Consider the following 20218-nt stretch of genomic DNA (forward strand, 5'->3'; position numbering starts at 1 on the left):
TAAAAGCAGCAAGGGTAAAGCAACAAATAACATACCGGGGAATCCTCAAAAGGTTAAGAGCTGAGGTTAAGAGCTGAGGTTAACAGCTGATCATTCAGCAGAAACGCTGCACACCAGAAGGGAGTGGCAGGACATATTTACAGTGATGAAAGGGAAAAACCTACAACCAAGATAACTCTACCCATCAAGGATCTCATTCAGATTTGACAGTGAAACTAAAACTTTACAGACAAGCAAAAGTTAAGAGAATTCTGCACCACCAAACCAGCTTTACAACAAATGCTAAAGGGACTTCTCTAGGCAGGATCTCATTCAGATTTGACAGAGAAACTAAAACTTTACAGACAAGCAAAAGTTAAGAGAATTCTGCACCACCAAACCAGCTTTACAACAAATGCTAAAGGAACTTCTCTAGTCAGGAAACACAAGAGAAGGAAAAGACCTACAAAAGCAAACCCAAAACCATTAAGAAAATGGTAATAGGAACATACATGTCGATAATTGCCTTAAACGTAAATGGATTAAATGCTCCAACCAAAAGACACAGACTGGCTGAATGGATACAAAAATAAGACCCACATATATGCTGTCTACAAGAGACCCACTTCAGACATAGGGATTCATACAGAATGAAAGTGAGGGGATGGAAAAAGATATTCCATGGAAATGGAAATCAAAAGGAAGCTGGGATAGCAATTCTCATACCAGACAAAATAGAGCTTAAAATAAAGAGAATTACAAGAGTCACAGAAGGATACTACATAATGATCAAGGGATTAATCCAAGAAGAAGATATAAAAATTGTAAATCTTTGTGCACCCGACATAGGAGCACCTCAATACATAAGGCAAATGCTAACAGCCATAAAAGGGGAAATAGACAGTAACACAATCCTAGTAGGGGACTTTAACACCCCACTTTCACCAATGGACAGATCATCCAAAATGAAAACAAATAAGGAAGCACAAGCTTTAAATGACACATTAAACAAGATGGATTAAATTGGTATTTATAGGACATTCCATCCAAAAACAACAGAATACTCTTTCTTCTTAAGTGGTGATGGAACATTTTCCAGGATACATCATATCTTGGGCCACAAATCAAGCCTTGGTAAATTTAAGAAAACTGAATTGATATCAAGTATCTTTTCCAAGCACAACACTATGAAACTAGATATCAATTACAGAAAAAGAAACTAAAAAATACAAACACATGGAGGCTAAACAATACACTACTAAATAACCAAGAGATCACTGAAGAAATCAAAGAGGCAATCAAAAAATACCTAGAAAAAAATGACAATGACAACACGATGACCCAAAACCTATGGGATGCAGCAAAAGCAGTTCAAAGAGGTAAGTTTATAGCTATACAATCCTACCTCAAGAAACAAGGAAAATCTCAAATAAACAACCTAACTTTACACCTAAAGCAATTAGAGAAAGAAGAACAAAAAAACCCCAAAGTTAGCAAAAAGAAAGAAATCATAAAGATCAGATCAGAAATAAATGAAAAATAAATGAAGGAAACGATAGCAAAGATCAATAAAACTAAAAGCTGGTTCTTTGAGAAGATAAACAAAATTGATAAACCATTAACCAGACTCATCAAGAAAAAAGGGAGAAAACTCAAATCAATAGAATTAGAAATGAAAAAGGAGAAGTAACAACTGACACTGCAGAAATACAAAAGATCATGAGAGATTACTAAAAGCAACAATATGCTAATAAAACAGACAACCTGGAAGAAATGGGCAAATTGTTAGAAAAGCACAACGTTCCGAGACTGAACCTGGAGGAAAGAGAAAATGTAAACAGACCAATCACAAGCACTGAATTGAGACTGTGATTAAAAATCTTCCAACAAACAAAAGCCCTGGACCAGATGGCTTCACAGGCAAATTATATCAAACATTTAGAGAAGAGCTAACACCTATCATTCTCAAACTCTTCCAAAATATAGCAGAGGGAGGAACACTCCCAAACTCATTCTACGAGGCCTCCATCACCCTGATACCAAAACCAGACAAAGATGTCACAAAAAAAGAAAACTACAGGCCAATACCACTGATGAACATGGATGCAAAAGTCCTCAACAAAATACTAGCAAACAGAATCCAACAGCATATTAAAAGGATCACAGACCATAATCAAGCGGGGTTTATCCCAGGAATGCAAGGATTCTTCAGTATATGCAAATACATCAATGTGATACACCATATTAACAAACTGAAGAATAAAAACCATATGATCACCTCAATACATGCAAAGAAAGCTTTCGACAAAATTCAACACCCATTTATGATAAAAACTCTCCAGAAAGTAGGCATAGAGGGAACTTACCTCAACATAATAAAGGCCATATATGACAAGCCCACAGCCGTCATCATTCTCAATGGTGAAAAACCGAAACCATTTCCACTAAGATCAGGAACAAGACAAGGTTGCCCACTCTCACCACCATCATTCAACATAGTTTTGGAAGTTTTAACCACAGCAATCAGAGAAGAAAAATAAATAAAAGGAATCCAAATCAGAAAAGAAGAAGTAAAACTGTCACTGTTTGCAGATGACATGATACTATGCATAGGGAATCTTAAATATGCTACCAGAAAACTACTAGAGCTAATCAGGGAATCTAGTAAAGTAGCATGATAAAAAATTAATGCACAGAAATCTCTTGCATGCCTATACACTGATGATGAAAAACCTGAAAGAGAAATTAAGGAAACACTCCCATTTACCACTGCAACAAAAAGAATAAAATACCTAGGAATAAACCTACCTAAGGAGACAAAAGACCTGTATGCACAAAACTATAAGACACTGATGAAAGAAATTAAAGATGACACAAACAGATGGAGATTTATACCATGTTCTTGGATTGGGAGAATCAACATTGTGAAAATGACTCTACTACCCAAAGCAATCTACAGATTCAATTCAATCCCTATCAAACTATCAATGGCATTTTCCACAGAACTAGAACAAAAAGTTTCACAATTTGTATGGAAACACAAAAGACCCCGAATAGCAAAAGCAATCTTGAGAACGAAAAACAGAGCTGGAGGAATCAGGCTCCCTGAGTTCAGACTATACTACAAATCTACACTAATCAAGACAGTATAGTACTGGCACTAAAAGAGAAATATAGATCAATGGAACAGGATAGAAAGCCCAGAGGTAAACCCATGCACATATGGTCACCTTATCTTTGGTAAAGGAGGTGAGAATATATAATGGAGAAAAGACAGCCTCTTCAATAAGTGGTGCTGGAAAAACTGGACAGCTACATGTAAAAGAATAAAATTATAACACTCCCTAACACCACACACAAAAATAAACTCAAAATGGATCACAGACCTAAATGTAACGCCAGACACTATAAAACTCTTAGAGGAAAACATAGGCAGAACACTTTATGACATAAATCACAGCAAGATCCTTTTAGACCCACTTCCTAGAGAAAGGGAAATAAAAACAAAAAATAAATAAATGGTACCTAATGAAACTTAAAAGCTTTTGCACAGCAAAGGAAACCATAAACAAGATGAAAAGACAACCCTCAGAATGGGAGAAAATATTTGCAAACAAAGCAACTGAGTAAGGATTAATCTCTAAAATATGCAAGCAGCTCATGCAGCTCAATAACAAAAAAATAGACAACCCAATCTAAGAATGGGCAGAAGACCTAAACAGACATTTCTCCAAAGAAGAAATACAGATTGCCAACAAACACATGAAACGATGCTGTAACATCACTAATGATTAGAGAAATGCAAATCAAAACTACAATGAGGTATCACCTCACACCAGTCAGAATGGCCATCATCAAAAAATCTACAAACAATAAATGCTGGAGAGGTGTGGAGAAAAGGGAACCCTCTTTCACTGTTGCTGGGAATGTAAATTGATACAGCCACTATGGAGAACAGCATGCAGGTTCCTTAAAAAACTAATAATAGAACTACCATACAACCCAGCAATCCCACTACTGGGCATATACCCTGAGAAAACCATAATTCAAAGAGTCATGTACCAAAATGTTCATTGCAGCACTATTTACAATAGCCATGACATGGAAGCAACCTAAGTGTCCATCGATAGATGAATGGATAAGAAGATATGGCACATATATACAATGGAATATTACTCAGCCATAAAAAAAGAAATTGAGTTATTTTTAGTGAGGTGCTTTGACCTAGGTCATACAGTGTGAAGTAATTCAGAAAGAGAAAAACAAATACCCTATGCTAACACATACATATGGAATCTAAAAAGAAAAAAAAATAGAAAAGGTTTTGAAGAACCTAGGGGAAGTAGAGGAATAAAGATGCAGATGTAGAGAATGAACTTGAGGACACAGGGAGGGGGAAGGGTAAACTGGGATTAAGTGACAGAGGACTTATATATACTACCTAAATAGATAGCTAGTGGGAAGCAGCCACATAGCACAGGGAGATCAGCTCGGTGCTTTGTGACCACCTAGAGGGGTGGGATACAGAGTGTGGGAGGGAGATGCAAGAGGGAGGAGATATGGGGATATATGTGTACGTATAGCTGATTCACTTTGTTATACAGCAGAAACTAACATAACAGATTGACAAATATACACTAATATGTATAAAATAGATAACTAATAAGCACCTGCTGTATAAAAAAAGTAAAATTCAAAGACTCAAAAAAAAAAAGAAACTAACACAACATTTTAATGCAATTATACTCCAATAAAAATGTTTTTAAAAAGTTAGTATTGGGGCTTCCCTGGTGGCGCAGTGGTTTAGAGTCCGCCTGCCGATGCAGGGGATGCGGGTTTGTGCCCCGGTCCGGGAAGATCCCACATGCGGTGGAGCGGCTGGGCCCGTGAGCCATGGCCGCTGAGCCTGCGCGTCCGGAGCCTGTGCTCGGCAACGGGAGAGGCCACAACAGTGAGAGGCCCGCATAACGCAAAAAAAAAAAAAAAAAAAAAAAAAAAAGTATTATTTTGAAGTAGATTGGGATATGTTCAAAATATATATCGTAATTCTGAGAGCAATTACTAAGTGAATAATTTAAAATGTATACTAAAACATCAACATAGGAATTAACAGTTGTAAAATATTCACTGTAGAAAAAGATAGTAAACAATCCTGAGGGAAAAGAAGAAAGCTGGAGGCATAACCCTCCCAAACTTCAGACAATACTACAAAGCTACAGTAATCAAAACAGCATGGAATTGGCACAAAAATAGACATATGGATCAATGGTACAAAATAGAGAGCCCAGAAATAAAGCCACACACCTACTGTCAATTAATCTTTGACAGAGGAGTTAAGAATATACAACAGAGAAAAGGCAGCCTCTTCAGCAAGTGGTGTTGGGAATGCTGAACAGCCCACAAGTAAATCAGTGAAGTCATAACCCTCCCTCACACCATTACAAAAATAAACTCAAAATGGCTTAAGTATTTACATATAAGAAATGACACCATAAAACTCCTAGAAGAGAACATAGGCAAAACATTCTCTGAGATAAACCGTACCAATGTTTTTGCAGGTCAGTCTCCGAAGGCAATAGAAATAAAAGCAAAAATAAACAAATGGGACCTAATTAAACTTAAAAGCTTTTGCACAGCAAAAGAAACCATAAACAAAACAAAAAGATAATGTATGGACTGGGAGAAAATATTTGCAAACGATGCAACTGACAAGGGTTTAATCTCCAAAATATACAAACAGCTCATGTAACTCAATATCAAAAAACCAAATAACCCAATCAAAAAATTGGGGGAAGATCTAAATAGACATTTCTCCAAAGAAGACATACAGATGGCCAAAAAGTATATGAAAAGATGCTCAGCATCACTAATTATTAGAGAAATGAAAATCAAAACTACAATGAGGTATCACCTCACACCAGTTAGAATGGGCATCATCAGAAAATCTACAAAGAATAAATGCTGGAGAGGGTGTGGAGAAAAGGGAACACTCTTGCACTGTTGGTGGGAATGTAAATTGATACAGCCACTATGGAGAACAGTATGGAAGTTCCTTAGAAAACTAAAAATAAGCTTACCATAGGATCCAGAAATCCCATTCCTAGGCATATAACTGGAGAAAACTCTAATTTGAAAAGATACATGCACCCCAATGTTCATAGCAGTACTATTTACAATAGCCAAGACATGGAAGCAAACTAAATGTCCATCAGCAGATGAATGAATAAAGAAGATGTGGTATACACACACACACACACACACACACACACACACACACACAATGGGATATTACTCAGCCATCAAAAGAATGAAATAATGCCACTTGCAGCAACATGGATGGACCTAGAGCTTATCATATTTAGTGAAATAAGTCAGACAGAGAAAGACAAATATCATATGATATCACTTATATGTGGAATCTAAAATATGATACAGATGAACTTATTTACAAAACAGAAATAGACTCACAGACTTAGAAAACAAACTCATGGTTACCGCAGGGGAAAGGGGTTGGGGAAGGGATAAATTAGGAGTTTGAAATTTAGCAGACTATTGTACCCTTAGGTAGACTAAGAAGAAAATTAAACAAAAGTAAAGTATCAAAATTAGTAATGAAAAAAGAGCATCATTACCTTCCCTACAGAAATTAAGAGGTTTATAAGGAAATATTAGCTTAAATGAATGCCAACAAATTAGACAAATCAGAAGATAAGGACAAATTTCTTAAAAGATACATGTTACCAAAATTCACTCAGAAAAAGAAGAAATAGAATATGAATAGACCCGTAAAATGTAAGGAAATTGAAACAGTAATTTAAAATATTCTCACAGAGAAAATTTTAGGCATGAGTGGTTTAACTGATGAATTATACCAAATGTTTAAAGAAGAAATAATACCATTCCTTCACAAGCTTTTCCATAAAATATAATGGAAAGTAATACTTCTAAAGTCATTACATAAGACCAGTATTACCATGACAACATAAACTTACAAAGACATCAAGAAAGGAATACTACAGGGCTTCCCTGGTGGCGCAGTGGTTGAGAGTCCGCCTGCCGATGCAGGGGACACGGGTTCGTGCCCTGGTCCGGGAAGATCCCACATGCCGCAGAGTGGCTGGGCCCGTGAGCCATGGCCACTGAGCCTGCGCGTCCAGAGCCTGTGCTCCGCAACAGGAGAGGCCACAACAATGAGAGGCCCGTGTACCGCAAAAAAAAAAAATAATAATAATAAAAAATAAAAAATTTTTAGAGGAACTTTCTACCTCACACATTGCTGGTAGAAATGTAAAGTGGCATAGCTAGTTTGGAAATCCGTTTGGCAATTTCTTAAAAAATGAAACACAAACTTACCATATGACCCAGCAATTCCACTCTTAGTAATCTACCATAGAAAAATGAAAACATACCTAAAATGATTTTATACACAAATGTTCACAGAAGCATTTTTTATAATGGCCCAAAACTGAACAATCCAAGTATCCATCAAATGTTAAATGGATAGTATAATAAAATGTGGTATATATCCATACAATAAACTATTTAGTAATATAAAGGAATGAAATACTGATATATGTTGTGACATGTATAAACTTTAAAAGCATTACACTAAGTGAAAGGAGCCAGGCACCAAAGACTACAAATTGTAGGGTTCCATTTATATGAAATGTCTAAAAAAGGTAACTTTACAGAGACAGAAAGCAGATCAATGTTTGCCTCTGACAGGGATACTCTTTGCAGGGGAGAATGACTGCAAATGAGCTCATGGAGAATTTTTAGAGTGATGAAATGTTATATAACTGGATCAAAGTGACAGTTGCACAACTCCATAAATTCAATAAATATCACTGATTTGTATACTTAACAAAAAATGAATAAGCAACAGTGGTTTCTGCCCTCAAACCCGACCATTAACCTATTTTGATGAATGCAGAATGAGGTACCCAGATATAATCTTGCACAAAGAAAAAGACCTATATTTTTTATAGAATACCACTAACACTGGAATTTAAATTCAATATTGAAAGTGGCAAATTAGCATGTGCAAATCCAATCAACATTATTTGAAGCCATGCAAATACGAGTTTTAAGATGCCCCCAAATATTTAAGTGGCATGCTACTTCTCTCTGAAAGGATATAGTGTAATAGAAGGTAGCTACATTTTGAAGTTAGGTTAGCTCACTTTAGCATCATTCAGGTTAGCATCATTCATTGAGAACCAAATGAATGACAAGGACTAAGGACATTCTAAGCATTTGAACATGACAAAGTTCAGCCTCCTTTACAAGTCCTGTTCTGCTAAATACTCCTTATGGACCTCGGGCAAAATACTTGACCCCTCTGAGCACCAGTTCCCTTCTCTGTAAAATAGGAATTCAATGAGAAAACATGTGAACTGTATAGTAAGCATTTAGGAAATGTTTCATGTTAACTACGTTTCTAAAATAAGTGCTAAGTGGAGGAGGTATATGCTTGTGATTTTAATGTGGGGTCTTCAGGGAGTTGCAACTAAATGCTGGCTTCATTACAGGAATTTAGAAAAAGTAACAGATGTTCTTTGAATAGAAACCTGCTGAGATAAGCCATCCAAAGTGTCCAACCAGGTAAATGAAATGAGTCATGGTTGACATTATTTCTTACATATGGAGTTTCACTGGTGTTTTCCAAATCTGATGCCTTGTTTCTGAAAAGAAGCACAACAGAATGTCAAGGAGCTAGTTCTCTCAAAGCCACAAAGCTGTCTGGGCTTCCTGGAAATTTCTGAGAGCCAAAGCTCCCAGGTTGGGAATCAGAACAGTAAGGAGGAACTTCAATGACATTAGAAGTGAGAGATCCTAGGAAAGGGAAAGAGACAGATGCCTAGCAATTCAGTCAAGGCACAATGCAAAATCCTGAGGAGACACTGGTGCTCAATTAAACCCAACTGAACAAATATTTCTGAAGCATAAGTTGCGCCTAAAACTGTTCTAGAATCTGAAGCTCTAGAGTCAAAAATAAGACCTGGTCCCTCCCTTTATGAAGCTCACAGATATGTAGGAGAGATAGATGTTAACAAATAATTATGTGTGCTATAAATGCAATAATTAGAATATGTACAAGGAACAAAAAATCATTCTGTTTAGGCCACCCAATTTTACAAAGTCCAGCAATCGAAAAGGATTTTTATGCATCAAGGAAAATTCTCAAAACCTTGCAATATGACAAAAACTGAGAGTTGATTTAACTATTCAGTTTCCAGAGAAAATTTCCTTTTGTGCTATTAGTCAGGACTTTGGGGCTGAGAGTGTTAGAAATACAAATACAAATTAGTTTCAACAAAATAGACAAGCTTTGAGAAAGGTAGGGGGTGTCTCTGGGCCTCAGAGATAAGCAGATGACTGAGTGGTCTCAAATACCACCCAGGATTTCTTTCCATCTCTCCTTCTTCTCTCTGTATGTCAGTTTCTTTCTCTCCTGTGGGCTTCTTCCATGCAACCAAAACCATGCCTACTGATACCTCCAAAATTTATGCTTCAAATTCTCCACGGAGAGAAGGTCTGACACTTGCACTTTCTAAATTGAGTGAAAAATCTGGAGAAACATGATTCCAACGTGAGAGGGGTTACCATCCCTGTGGCCCAAAATGTGAGGTCATTAAAAATGTAGTCTTCACACTGGAACTACATGATGGGTCGGGAAGAAGAAAATTTCTTAGAAGGAAGAAGGTACATTTCCCAGAAGAAAGGCCAGCTGTGTTCAAGCAGAAAAAGTAACACTTTCCCACTACATTGTTTTGCTTTAAGTTCTGATCCATCCTTTTTCACATTTCTTGAATCTTGCCCTCAGCCCAGGCCCCATTCAATCCTACTGCAAATTTCCCCTCTCCAGCTCCACCCATACAACATGAGTCTGTTTTAAAAGTCAGGTTGTGGAGGGAGATGGCAATATGCCTTCTAGATTCTGTGCACCTTTGCGAGTGTTAATTAAGAAAGAGATCACGGGCTTCCCTGGTGGTGCGGTAGTTAAGAATCCATCTGCCAATGCAGGGGACACGGGTTTGAGCCCTGGTCGGGGAAGATCCCACAGAGCAACTAAGCCCGCGAGCCACAACTACTGAAGTCCGCGTGACTAGAGTTCGTGCTCTGCAACAAGAGAAGCCACCACAATGAGAAGCCGGCACACTGCAACGAAGAGTAGCCCCCACTCACCACAACTAGAGAAAGCCCGCACACAGCAACGAAGACCCAACATAGTCAATATAAATAAATAAAATAAATTAATGTATTAAAAAAAAAAAGAAAGAGATCACAAAGGACTGAATTGCTCCAGAGAGGGAGGCCAAGGAGCCAATACTTGAGAAGCTAGTCAAACATGGAGGAAATGGGAGTACAATGACACAACCAGTAATTAAAGAGGCATTTTAAGTGATCTAGAGAACACAAAACCCTCTTGACAGATATTTTGAGTAATCAACTTTCTTTACCAAGTATAACCTCTGAGTGCTTCTGATAATACATTACATTTAATCATTTTCCCTTTTACACATAATGGCACATTAACCACAAATAAAGAATAGTAGTAATTATCTTCCCAATGAAATATGGAGCAAAAACATTTTCTGCAAACCCAATGTCTTGTTTATCTATAATAAAACAAGTGCATGTGGAGGCATGTGTGTTGAGGAGGGGCGACAGGCAATGTCAATCAATTGTATTCATAAACACAGCGCAGAGGCAGACCCTGCATAATTTAGACTCTCGCCTGGCTTGCTGCTTCTGCAAGCAGGCATGCTTATGTTGCATTACCATTTTGATTGAATGAACAGGGTCAATAACGTCACTTTTTCTCATCCAAGGAAAGAAAATTGTTCTGAATCCAATCATCAATCAATGGATGTAATCAGTCTGCTTAAAACACCTTGGTTTCTCACACAACTGGCTATTCCTAGGAACACATTGTAAAAGACATAGTTTGGGCTGACTTATTAATACTACTACAGCCAACTAACATGTTAAAAGGCCACCTAGGATTCAACATGTGCTCTGCTATTAACAAGATTATGGCAAGGGTTTCATTTGAGAAGTTATAGTCTGCACTCTGAGACCTCTAGTATCTGCATTCATTTGCATATAATTGCTTATCCATTACTTTGTCATACCATACAGCTACACTATTTTTCTATAACTTCTGGAGGTTAATGGCTTTTTTCCCCCTCTAAATTTAAAGTCAACACAAACTGACACTAAAGTCAAGAAAATGTGTTTTTCAGACTGCTGTAACAACAGTTGGCAGTCTGTACATTGTGAAAAATGTAACTGATCAAGGAACTTTTGCTAGCAGCATGCCAACGGATCCACACTGATTTCCTTGAGAAATAAAGAAATTAATCCTCATCTTCCATTTAGGGATAGAAAACAGACTGAGACATCTTGTACCATACAAATCTCTGACTTAGCCTTCACTCAGTCTTTTGTGCAAGTAAATATAATTACTGAGTAAAAGAGAGGAACAAAAGAGCGGATTTTCAATCTCTCTCTGAATGGCCAGAATAATCAGCAGGCAGCTGGAGATGAGTGGGTTTCAATTGCAGCCATCATGTTCATGAATCCTGACTAGGCACAAGGGTTGAGGAAATCGGGGCTGTGGGGAATGATTCAATGATGTGTCTAGGCAAACTCACCCAACACTATTTGGATGTCTGCTCCTGGTACAAACAATAGATACTTCCTTCCCTTCCTTTCAATCATTCTTTGTGTGCTTTCTGATTCTTAAATATCTCCAGAGAAATAGTATTTCTAAAAATGTTTCAACTGAGTACCTCAATATTGGATAAAACAAATATATATATATATATATATATATATATATACTAAAACTTATTTTTAAAACATACTGAGGCAGAGGTAAAGAGGGCAAAACTCAGATGCCAGAAATGTTGAAAGCCATTCATGAACAAGCACTGGAGTCAGAGAATGCGCTGAGGACATCTGCTAACATGTGAGGGCCTAAATTCAGCTTTTAATAAATTATTTAATTAAAAATATGCCATTTTAACCAGTTTTAAGGGTACAATCCAGTGGCATTAATTACATTCACACTGTTGTACAACCATAATCACTATCTGTTTCCAAATCTTTTCCATCACACCAAACAGAAACTCTTTTAGCCATTAAGCAATCACTCCTCATTACTCCCTTCTCCAGCTCCTGGTAACCTATAATCTACTTTTTGTTTCTATGAATTTACCTATTCTAGATATTTCCTGTACATGGACTCGAACAATATTTGTCCTTTTGTGACTGACTTATTACACTTAGCATATTGTTTTCAAGGTTCATCCATGTTGTAGCATATGTCAGAACCTCATTCCTTTTTAAAGCTAAGTAATATTCCATGTATATGTATGTACCACATTTTGTTTATCCGCATATGTGCTGATGGATACTTGGGTTGTTTCCATCTTTTAGCTGTTGTGAATAAGGCTCCAATGAATGCTGGTGTACAAATACCTGTTCCAGTCTCTGTTTTCAAGTTTTTGGATCTACTTCTACAATAGATTCAGAATATTAATGAGCCACATCAAATAAGAGAAAGGAGGCATAGCCTGGAGCCCCTATATCTGGAAAGAGCTTGTATTAGGGAGTCCCTAATGAATCTGAGACCACCAAAGGGCAATACCCTCAGTAAGTGAAATGGGAACAAAAAAAAATTCCTCCTGCAGAAAGCTTGCTTCATAGGTCTTGGTTGTGAAAGTATGGAACAGAGAGAAAAAGAAAAAGTAATTCAGAGAATTCCTAAACCAGAGCCCTGGGTCACATGGGTATGTGGCTGCTATTCACACTCCCCATGTGGCCTGAAAAACCTTAAGCCAAATGATCTTGACTTGGTTGGGCCACTGAGTAACTAGCAAAAACAAACAGATTTTCTTTGTTAACCATAACTTTTCGAGAAATGTGAGCTAACAATAAGAAATCATTGGGACTTCCCTGGCAGTCAGTGGTTAAGATTCTGCGCTTCCACTGCAGGGGGCATGGGTTTGATCCCTGGTCAGGGATCTAAGATCTCGCATGCTGTGTGGCACGGCAAAAAAAAAAAAAAAAAAAAAAAGAATCATTAAACAAGTGTACAAAAAATTCACATACAAATAAAGTCAGCAGAAAAACATGAACAAACTATAAAATCAACCCCAAATGGCTGCAGATATTAGAAATATCACATATTTTCCAGATCACCTAAAAAGTAGAACTGAAAGAATTATCCAAAAAACAAGCTGAGAAAAATGAAGAAAGAAAAAATATAAAATTGAGGTGAAGATACAGAGTAATAAGGCCCAACATATCATATGAGAGAACAAGGAGAGAACACCAAAAAAAAAAAAAAAAAAAGTGAGTAGCAATACTTAAAGATATTGTAGTTACAAATTTTCTGGAGTAGATTAAAGACAATAATTCTTAAATTCTAGACAATGAACAAATCCCAAACAGAATAAAGAACAAGAAATCAATATCAAATTAAATCAGGATATACCTTAATGAAGCTGTAGAACCTCAAATAGATAAAGGATAAAAATGAAAAATACACAGTTTACTTTTAGAAAAAGGACAATTAGATTGACAGCCAACTTTTTTTTTCTTTTTTTTGCAGTACACGGGCCTCTCACTGCTGTGGCCCCTCCCGTTGCGGAGCACAGGCTCCGGACACGCAGGCTCAGCAGCCATGGCTCACGGGCCCAGCCGCTCCGCGGCATGTGGGATCTTCCCGGACCGGGGCACGAACCCGTGTCCCCTGCATCAGCAGGTGGACTCCCAACCACTGCACCACCAGGGAAGCCCCTGACAGCCAACTTTTAAACAGCAAAAAAAAAAAAAAATTAAAGCCAGAGTTGCTGTGAGAAAGTAACCTTAAATCTAGACTTATATAACCAGAAATAATGTCTAAAAATATAGAGTGAAGTAGATACCTTCAAACAAAAACTGAGAGGTCACTGACAATAAACCTTCATTAACAGAACATGTAAAGGAGAAAACAAAGGGAGGAACAACATGATACCAGAAGAAAGGTCTAAGACGCGAGAAGGGATTGTGAAGAATGAATGCCACATATTATAGGCACATCCAAATGATGATTTTCTTTATAAAACAACAACAACAACTTCTAATTTGGGTGTAGAAAAATCAAGATAGAACTAACATCTTGAATAATAACTGTATGTAAAGAGGGTGTGGATAAAAGTTTACAAAAATAAGTACCTTATCTTATTTGGGAGAAAGAGATTAATATTAAATTTAAGTCAAATATGTGTACTGAAATTTCTAGGGTGATGGTGGTAGGCAGAATAATGGCCTTCCAAAGATGTCCATGTTCTAATCCCAGGAACCTGTAAATATGTTACATATGAAAGAGGAATTGATGCAGCAGATGGAATTAAGATTGCTAACCAGCTGAGCTTAATATAGAAGATTACCCTGGATTACCCAGGTGGACACAATGTAAACACATGCATCATCAAAGGTGGAAGAGGTGAATAGAAGAGTTGGTGTTAGAGTGATGTAATGTGGGAAAGACTACCATCCATTTCTGCCTTTAAAGATGGAAGTGGGCCATAAGCCAAGGAATGCAGGCTATCTCTAGAAGCCAGAAAAGGCAAGGAAGCAGATTTGTCCCTAAAGCATACAAAAGGGAGCTCAGACCTGCTGACACGTTGATTTTAACCCAGTGAGACTCATTTCAGACTTCTGACCTCCAGAACTGTAAGATAATAAATTTATATTGTTTTAATCCACTGTGTGTGGTAATTTGTTATAGCAGCAGTAGGACACTAAATACAGAGACCACTTGAAAAATATAGTGTTTATTAATCTCAAATTTGTAAAATATAGAAAAAATATATGATACAATATATATAATACAAGATATACAGGAAAAAGAATAAAATGCAATGCCCTATGATATATACCATAAAACATAAACAGAAAAAATAATAAAATCAGAAGGAAAATAATTTAATGTAAAAAAAAGCCATGAAATAAGAGAGAGAGAGAAGAGAAACAGCAAAGGCAGGACAAAGAGAGATCCCAAAATAACATGGCAGATATAAATCCACACATATGAAATTAATGCTCAATGTTTATATGTAAGATACAAAATTCATCAAACTGGACTTGAAGAAGTCCCTCCATATGTTGTTTGCAAGAGACACATTTAAAATTAAAGTTCTTTGGATGAAAAAAATTGATAAACCTCTGTCAAAACTGATCACAAAACAAAAGGAAAGGAGACACAAATAACTAATATTAGAATTGAAATTACAGATGCAACAAGAGATTTTAAAAGGTAATAGTCTATTATGAAACCTGTGTGCCAAAGAAATTGAAAATATGGGTTCAGTGAAGTCATTCTAAGGAAAATACAAATTAAAAAATCTTACTGAAAAGGAAATTTAAAATACTAAAGGTTCCTTAAACATTAACAAACTTCAATCAAGTAAATAAAAAATTTTTCCACAAAATAAAACCATCAGGCCTCCATGGGTTTAGAGAAAAGTTCTAATAAAATTTCAAAGAACAGATGAGAAAGAAAGATGCCTTTGTGACTCTGCACATTTTTAAAAAACAGAAAAAGACTACTACCCAACTTTCTTTTTGAGGGTAGTAGAACCTTGACATCAAAACCAGACAAGGACAACGAAAGAAAGAAAATCTACAAGTTAATCTCATTCACATAACTAGATGCAAGTTTCTAAATATATACCAAATTCAGCAATAGATTAAAAAATATAACACATCATGATCAAATTGGGAGTATCCAGGAATATACTTTTTAAAAAACCATTAATGTAATTACCTCACAATCACATTAAAGAAAAAAAAACATATATAATCATCTCAGTTGCAGAAAATATATTCAAAAAATTTAATACCCAGACTTCATAGTTAAACATAGTTAGCAAACTATGAATAAAAGAAAACTTCCATATCCTTACTATCTTAAAAATGATTGCATATACATAATTCTTAACAGTGAAATGTTAAAGCATTTCTTTTAAAAAGTAGGAGAAAAACAAGAAGAAAATACCCACTATTGTCTTTTCAACAGACAAGTTTTTTAACTTTGCAGTAAGACATATATAAACTGAAAGTATAAGAATTTGAGAAGGGAAAAAAATTATATTATTATCACAGATCATATGGCTACCTACACAGAAAACCCCAAAGAATCTATAGATAAACCATTAGTATTAATACAAGAAAACATTAATTACTTATGTTTCTAGATGCACTTTTATAAACCAGCAACAAACAAAAACGTAAATTTTGAAAAGATCCCCTTTTAAAATTGCAACAAAACTATAAGGTACATAAGAATAAATCCAACAAAAGATTATGAATCCTTTATGTCAAAATTTATAAAAATTAATTTAAAAAATTATAAAAGACCTATGTAAGTAAAGAAGAATGACATTCATGAATAGAAAGACTAAATAGTGCAAACAAAGATTCTGTCCAAATTGATCTATAGCTCACTGCAATTCTAATCAAATGCTCAGCAGAGACCCAGAAACAAAATAGACACACATATGAAAAGAGGACATATGAAAGAGCTGGCATTGCCCTTCAATAGATTTTTCAATTAATTTTGTTGGGAAAATTGTATGCCATATTTAAAAAAAAGAAAGTGAATCCACACTTTCAGTTGTACCTTGATGAATTAGAAACTTAAATGTAAATGACAAAACTTTAAAATATTTAGCAGAAAATCACTGAAAATGTCTTTGTGACTTTAGAATGTCTCAAACAATACACAGAAAAGTATTACACCTAAAGCAAAACATAATTAAAAAACAACAGATTTGACTACATTAAAATTAGTAACCTGGGGCATGTGAATTAAATCCACACAAGATGTCATTTCACATACTCCTCGGCACCTTCAGATTCAAACTAGTCCACTTGCTCCTTCTTCTTGCTTGTTACCACAAGAGAAGACTTCCTAGGTCCCAGGATAGGCACACACTGGCACCTTCTATCCGTGCCTGGCCTCGAGTTTGGAGAGTATGGCAAGATCCTCACTACTGCTTGGTATTTTCTAACTATTAAACAGTGGAAGGTGAGTCATCACTAGCAACAGTCCTTAAAAGAAGGGAGTCAAATTTTTCTTCCATTCTCACTTTCCCCTACATGTTGTCCTCACACTCCTCTTCATCCCACTCCATCTCTTTTAGGTAACCAGTGCATGGACACCCTCTTCTCTTGTCTTGAAAAATTTACTATCAGGAAGCAGTATGTTTTCAGACCTCTGTACCACAGGGTAGTTGTGAGCCTGAATGTTGTACCCTCTAGTTGGATGCAGATAGTCACATAGGAAGACAATGAACAAGATGTTAGACCTTTTCCAAAAAGCAACTTGCCCATAGCAGAGGGAAAGGTACCCAATTCTCTGCTTGGGGCACAACTTACTATTCTGAATCCAGGTACAAAGAGTGGGAAAGATTGAAGAGGCTTTATATCTACTACTTTAAGCAAAATCAGCATGTAGTTGAATCAGGGTTTCCATCTCACAGTCTGGTTTTACATACCACAGAGTGAAAACCTTTTCCTAGATTCCAACAACAGGTCAACTGTCACTATTTGTTGACAAAGTTTTTGGTGTTTCCATGAGTAATTTATCTTTGTTGGTATCTTCCTATGTATTTTAGTGTAACATCAAAAGAGGAAGAGGTAGTGCATCAGAACCTACAGCCATACTCTGCATACTCACTATGAAAGTAAACTGTCAACTCACAGAGATGACTCCTGGGCCATACAGATTAATCCTAGTCCTAAAACTGGTCTTGGAGAAGAGCAGAGTCTCAGGGCCACCTGCCAGCCTCCTCCTCTCTTATTACTCCTGCTAACCACATGACATTAGTTACATGGCCTTGTCACCAGGCCACAGATGTCCCTGATTCGTGGTCTTCACACTCTAAAGAACTTTAAATGTTTGGTAGACATTGATAAACAGAGCATCCTGCTCTGTTTTCCTCATCAGATGAATACCAAAACCCCTGTCAAGGTGACAGAGCTATTAAGTGTCTATTCACACAGCATTCAGAAATTGGAGCATCAATCAGTAATCATAAAGTCAGGGGCATTTTCTGACAAAGTCAGGAATTCAGAGGGCTTTCATAAGCTAATCAGCAGGCATCAAATAGACAATCAATCTAATTAGCTGCTCACATTCGGATGACAATCAAAGCAAGACAGTGCGCTTCATTAGTAATGATACTGAAAATTGTGATCTGTGCCGTATCCAGCTAGGAAATGAACATCCTTTTTTGTAAATAGGTAAGGAGGATGTAGCTATACTGTGTGTACCGTGTGCCAATTCCAAGATGCAGGCACCTGAAACTCAACTGATGCCTACTTTTGCTTTTCTGTTGGCCTAAAAGTAAGGGAGGTGGGTAGGGTCATTTATCAATAAGTCTGACAATAGCGAATCAGTAAACTGGGTGACATGACCCACCTTAGAGGAAAAGCGAGGTTGATGGAGGTGATGAGGATGTCAATAAGCATGGAAATGTACTGTTTTTATGAAAATGCCATTGTTAACGCTAAGTTCAACCCCTCTTTACTTTCAAAACCCGCAACATTTCTACTCTGTATGCCTTCTTTGGATAAAATGGGCACCAAAGCACTCCATTGTAGGGATCTTGAGAATCATCTTTCTTAAAGTTAAGAGCACTCCTCTCCTTCCACAGTAAGCACCAGCCAAAGAGCTGTTGGCCACATTGCTGGTAAAGGCCTTCTAAGACAGAGGCTGCGCCCTCTTCCTAACCCAGAATGACAACTGTGTATCACATATTTTGCCAGGCATTTGAAGGTAATTAAAGGGATAGACACGGTCACTGTTCTCCAGGAGCTCTTCTTATCTTTGGGTAACACTAATAAAAACAAACAAACAAACTTTAGAAAACAGTATGTTGTTAACAGCTAACTGCTATGTTACAAATCTGCATATTTTAGAATTTAAGAATTGAACAGAAAGAAGAACACTAATATACTGAATGTCAGAAGAGCCTTCTGGAAAAAGCTAGAGGCCAGGAGCTGGTTGCTTTCAAACTAGTATATTTCTGGGCTTCCCTGGTGGTGCAGTGGTTGACAGTCCGCCTGCCGATGCAGGGGACACGGGTTCGTGCCCCGGTCCGGGAGGATCCGACATGCCATGGAGCGGCTGGGCCCGTGAGCCATAGCCGCTGAGCCTGCGCATCCAGAGCCTGTGCTCCGCAACGGGAGAGGCCACAACAGTGAGCGGCCCGCGAACCGCAAAAAACAAAAAAACAAAAAAACAAAAAACTGGTATATTTCTAAATTGTCAGTGTTTCAAGAGAATTGATAGCCAATTGCAGTGAAGGTTAGAATATGCTTCAGAAAGCTGGTATAATATGGTCACATAATAGAACTTAAAAAAAATAAAAAATAAACTCCCACACATTTTGCTCAGTTTAGCACACTGTCACTCTCAAATTTCTTTGGTCAATACATGTTAATGAGTGAGCAATATTAACAATATTCAGACACCATGTCATAGTATGTGCCCAGGAGGGCCCTAGGTAAGTTCCTTAAAAGGAAAATCTCTTGTCCCACACGTCTTGAGGCATCTACATCAGAGTTAGGGGTGGAGGAGGGTCTGCATTTAAACACCCCTGTATTTCAAGTCTCGGCTCCACGGTCGCTTCCTCTAAAATGGCCCCCTGACCCTGTTCCACCTCTCCTGGTGGCTATCTAATACTCAGCCATACTTCCAATTTCTACCTTCTACCTTCTACCTTCTAACCCAGACCTACAATGCTTTCTTACACATATTTATTTACATTTTTGAGTCCCTTTATTAGATTGAAAACCCGTTTAGAGCAAACAATGCTTTTGATTCAACTTTATAACCCCATCCACTAATATGTCTGATGAATAAATTAATGATTTTTTTCCAATTAGTTCTGGTTTACATGAAAACTTAGAAGTTCTATGGAAGGAAAGTCATTACAGGGATATATCAAGAACACCTAGTGCCCAGAGGCTGTGTGAGATATAAAACCTCACGTCTCTGTCTCTAAGGAGTTTCTGTGCCTATGTATGACAGATCACTCATGGAGTCACACTGCAGGCAGTTTAATATGAGGGTTGGAGAGAACAAACATTCAAAGGATGAAAAATCTGGTTGATGATCAAGAAAACTCGTAAGGGGTATTCAAGGGACTTGTTATAAAGAAAGAAAAGTTTAAAA

The sequence above is a fragment of the Hyperoodon ampullatus genome, assembly GCF_949752795.1.
Source record: "Hyperoodon ampullatus genome assembly, chromosome: 15".
Classification (NCBI taxonomy): Eukaryota; Metazoa; Chordata; class Mammalia; order Artiodactyla; family Ziphiidae; genus Hyperoodon; species Hyperoodon ampullatus.